Source organism: Tachysurus fulvidraco, chromosome 20 (genome assembly GCF_022655615.1).
Source record: "Tachysurus fulvidraco isolate hzauxx_2018 chromosome 20, HZAU_PFXX_2.0, whole genome shotgun sequence".
In the NCBI taxonomy this organism is placed as follows: domain Eukaryota; kingdom Metazoa; phylum Chordata; class Actinopteri; order Siluriformes; family Bagridae; genus Tachysurus; species Tachysurus fulvidraco.
This window is the reverse complement of record NC_062537.1, coordinates 22,058,076-22,062,887: the sequence shown is the minus strand read 5'-3', so window position 1 is coordinate 22,062,887 and position 4,812 is coordinate 22,058,076. Positions and strand designations below refer to the sequence as shown.

The window sequence follows — 4,812 nt, the reverse complement described above, 5'->3', positions numbered from 1 at the left end:
GGGGCATGAATCCAACCGTGGAGAAAGTGTGTGTGTGTGTGTGTGTGTGTGTGTGTGTGTGTGTGTGTGTGTGTGTGTGAGTGCATGCCTCTGTGTGGGGGTCTGGATTTTAGGAGTTAACTAAACAATTAGATGGAAGGTTCCTCTTAAGTTCCTTGATTAACATCTGGCCTGAGGGTCAGAATAAAATCCAGCACATGTTTAATCTCATGCTGCGAGCTTTCTGTTAGAACAAATTAGCTAAAGTTGCCATTATTCTTTGTAATGATGGTGTTTAAAAAGGAGGATCCTTTTATCCCAGGCGTTTGTGGTTCCCATCGCTTTCTTATCAGAACCATGTGTGATATGCTGAAGTGGTATTCCTGTGTTCAGGTCCTCTTAGCCTGCAAACATCACCGTCCTAATTCCCCAAGAGTAGGAGACATGGGAATCTCTGATAAAATAACCAGCTGGGTCTTAAGTGACCTCAGCTTGCTGCAGAGACCAGACGTCCAGTCCTGCCTTGTCTCCTGGTGACCAGGACAGCGGACGCCTAAAGTGGAGCCCAAGGAAGCAGAAGCCTGGCAATAAGGCGGATGTTCGAGTGGCAAAAACCCCAAAAACTCGCATCCATTCTACTGTAATATGTTTGATCCCTAGATATTAAACTAGACTACAGACGACTCGAGCGGACTTTAGAAACTGCTGTGTCTTTGTTCTCACAGAGACGTGGCTCAGCAACAGAGTCCCAGATGTTGGCATTCAGCTGGACGAGCTCACCTCATGATGGTGTGTGTGTGTGTGTGTGTGTGTGTGTGTGTGTGTGTGTTTACATCAACATGGAATGGTGTAAGATCTCTGTGGTTTTTATACTTACTGCCCATCATTAGTGGAGTTTGTGATTGTTTGATGCAGACTCTTATTTACCCCGGGACTTCACCCCGGTTTTTATTGTCGGAGTGTACATCCCCCCATTGCTAATGCCACCTCTATGGGGCTATTAGCATTCTGCTCACCTCAAAGAACTGTTTATCATACAAATCTCATGCTGCAGGGGCAGCTGGGTTTTACCCTCATGCTGAAGGGGCAGCTGGGTTTTACCCTCATGCTGCAGGGGCAGCTGGGTTTTACCATGACAATGTTGAGATTTAGAGCAGAGGAACATCAGGAACCCGTGTTAGATGTTTCACTGTTTTTGCTGAATAACTGCAGGTGGAATGAAAGGTTTAAATCAGTCTCAGCTCACAGAAAGCAGTTGTTGTTCTTTTTGTGATGAAGCTCACAATAAACAGAGGAAATGCGTTACACACACTGGGACGAGTCGAGCTGCTTTACTGCCAAATAATAAACATTATTACTTTCTGGAGTCGACTCTGGATCTGAGGTTCAGTTCGGTTCAGTTCCAGGTTTTCATGAGGAGATTTCAAATCCATGTAAAAACGACTGATTTTGGATTACTTGCTAAATTTGATGAATTCTCATGAAACTTCATCTGATGCAGATGTTTTGGGCTTTACAATGTCCTCACTGGTGTGTGTGTGTGTGTGTGTGTGTGTGTGTGTGTGTGTGTGTGTGTGGGACACTGCAGCCATGTTCCTCTCGTCTCTCAGTGTGTGTGGTTCGGTTGCTTCACGCCTGCTCTTTCTGCCCTCTGACTAAACCCCATGTTGCTAAACAATGCTGGTGTTTTGTTTGCAGCCACAACAGACTGAAGGCCAGAGTTCTGCTCTTGGCAGAAAGGAGCTCGTTCTTTAAGGGTGAGATCTTTGTGCAGATTCCAGTTTGGCTGCACAAGCAGCACATTTGGATGGTTTTGTGGTCTGGGCATCGCTGTGTTGTTTGAGCAATGTGTTGGCATTCACGCTGAAGATATACATTGGAACCGGCTACTCAGAGGAACATGAAGAAAATCCAGAACATCTCATTCCTCCAGTTTTGTGCAGGTGAAAGTGTCGAGCAGACATTTCGACTATTTCTCACCCTGAACTGTCTACAACAAATGCATCCTTTGTGTCTCTGCCTGACTTAGAAACATCAGCTCAAGTAGAAAACACAAAGCACAGCTGAAGCTTTCATCAGCATCTCTCACCAGCACAGCCTGAAATCCTCACTGTGTCTGTTATGTTGGGACTGCGGCGTCCCGTCCGGCTCTGTGCCAGAGCGCAGAGACAAGTTTACATCAGCTAATATGTTGACATCTGTTTACAAAGCTGTAGCATAAATAGCTAACGCATCTCTCATTATTGTGAAGACACGGCTAAGGCCGAAGCCAGGCCACGATGCCTTACATAGCCTCGTTATTTCCTCTGACGTCTGAGTGCAGAGCAACAGTTTACACAGAGATAAAGAGTCGAGTCAGTTCAGGACGAGTGCCTCGCCTATCTCGCTCTGCCTTTATTGTGTCTGCGCTTGAAGCCAACATGTAAACAGAGGACTCATGACTGACAGTTTGGAGACCAGCTGCTGCAGCACTGTGAACCCTCTCACCTTCTTCATGCCTCTTTCTCTCCTTCCTTCTTATATATTGATCTGTTTTCTATCTCTTCATCGTTCTCTTCTTTCTTGGACCCCAGGTTTCCTTGTCCTGAGGTTCTCGTCACACCAGAGCTGATTATTTAACAGCCTTTTATTACAAGTCTTTTATTCTTCTTACACAACAGCACTTTTCTCTTGTCAGGTTATATTGACGATCATCAGAGTTTCCTCAGCAGTCTGTCTTTTATCTTCAGACTAATAAGGAACATCTTTACACTTTACACAGCATGTTACACACGTTACTGAGAAACAGCACTGAAGTGTAAACTGTCCTGAAGATGTGGACAACTGCAGACAAACATCCTGACTGCAGACAAACATCCTGACTGCAGACAAACATCCTGACTGCAGACAAACATCCTGACTGCAGACAAACATCCTGACTGCAGACAAACATCCTGACTGCAGACAAACATCCTGACTGCAGACAAACATCCTGACTGCAGACAAACATCCTGACTGCAGACAAACATCCTGACTGCAGACAAACCCTTTAACATCGTCTTTATTCAGGACTCATCACACACTGCAGGATTCACCTGTAATAGTGCACAAGCCACACTGTACTGTCACACACACACACACACACACACAGTCACACACAATTACACACACGCACACACACACGCAGGCACACACACGCACACGGTTCCACACACACACACACAGTCACACACACAGTTACACACACGCACACACACACACACACACGCACACACACGCACACGGTTACACACACACACAGTTACACACACAAAAAAAGTCTCACACACACGCACACACACACACGGTCTCACACACGCACACACACACACACACACACGGTCTCACACACGCACACACACACACACACGCACACACACACACACACGCACGCACACACGCACACGGTTCCACACACACACGCAGTCACACACACAGTCACACACAATTACACACACGCACACACACACGCAGGCGCACACACGCACACGGTTCCACACACACACACAGTCACACACACAGTCACACACAGTTACACACACGCACACACACACACGCACACGGTTACACACACACACAGTCACACACACAGTCACACACAGTTACACACACGCACACACACACGCAGGCGCACACACACGCACACACACAAACAGTCTCACACACACGCACACACACACACACACGGTCTCACACACGCACACACGCACGCACACACACATACACGGTTACACACACACACACAGTCACACACACAGTCACACACAGTTACACACACGCACACACACACGTGCACACACACGAACAGTCTCACACACACGCACACACACACGGTCTCACACACGCACACACACACACAGGCACACACACACACAGGCACACACACACACACAGGCACACACACACACACGCACACACACACACACACAGTCACACACACACACGCGCACACACACACGGTTACACACACACACACCGTCACACACACGGTCACACACACACACAGTCACACACACACACACACACACACACGCGCACACACACACACACACACTGTCACACACGCGCACACACACACAGTCACACACACACACACACACACACACACACACACACACACACACACACACACACACACACGGTGCTCTACTACATTCAGACGCCTCTCTAGACTAAAACCAGTGATGAGTCCCTACATCATGTTGTTGTGTTATTTTCAGTTTGCATGCCGATAAATAACAAGTGACACGTTGAAATAAATTAGCATATAATTTACAATAACAAAATTAGCAACAGTGTACCAACATTTAACACTGAATATAAAATACAAGCAATTTGTCATTGGAAATGAAAATAAAATAAAGAACAAACGCTCACTTCTATAATTACAAGGTAAGTGATGTGACATTCAGAGACACAACGTTCACAGCGATGACTGAGACCATGTTCGTGTTTGTCCTGGGATTTCGGGGCCTCCATGATTCAAGCCAGTAAAGATTTAATTCAAGCCTCAGGATTTAGTTTTCCGGCTGTTCACTCGAGTTAAAACTGTTCTGATGTTGTATCAGTGGCTACAACAGAGTAGCAGCAGCAAAAAAGTTAGCACGGTTTGATAAAAAACGTACGTTCTGAGAGCACGTGGAATGGGCGGGGCTTAAACAACACGATCAGCAATATAGTGTGAGGTAAAACATACAAACATCGACTGTATGAAAAAAAACACCCAGAATTGTTTTACAGTTTGGTGAGTCACAAAGCTCCTGTTAGCACCAAAGGAGTGAAAGGATCAAGGCTTCCTCATGAGAAGGTTGAAGA

The 4,812-nt window shown here is 46.3% G+C and overlaps 1 protein-coding gene across 2 annotated transcripts in view; it reads right to left on the bottom strand.

The window, feature by feature from the left end:
* Positions 1-4,252: 4,252 nt before the first annotated feature.
* Positions 4,253-4,812, bottom strand: part of adamts6 (ADAM metallopeptidase with thrombospondin type 1 motif, 6) — a 351,012-nt gene continuing 350,452 nt past the window's right edge. For both annotated transcript variants that reach the window (XM_047804490.1, XM_047804489.1), the window contains exon 25: positions 4,253-4,812. This exon is cut by the window's right edge. The gene's annotated coding sequence lies outside the window, so the exon portion shown is untranslated.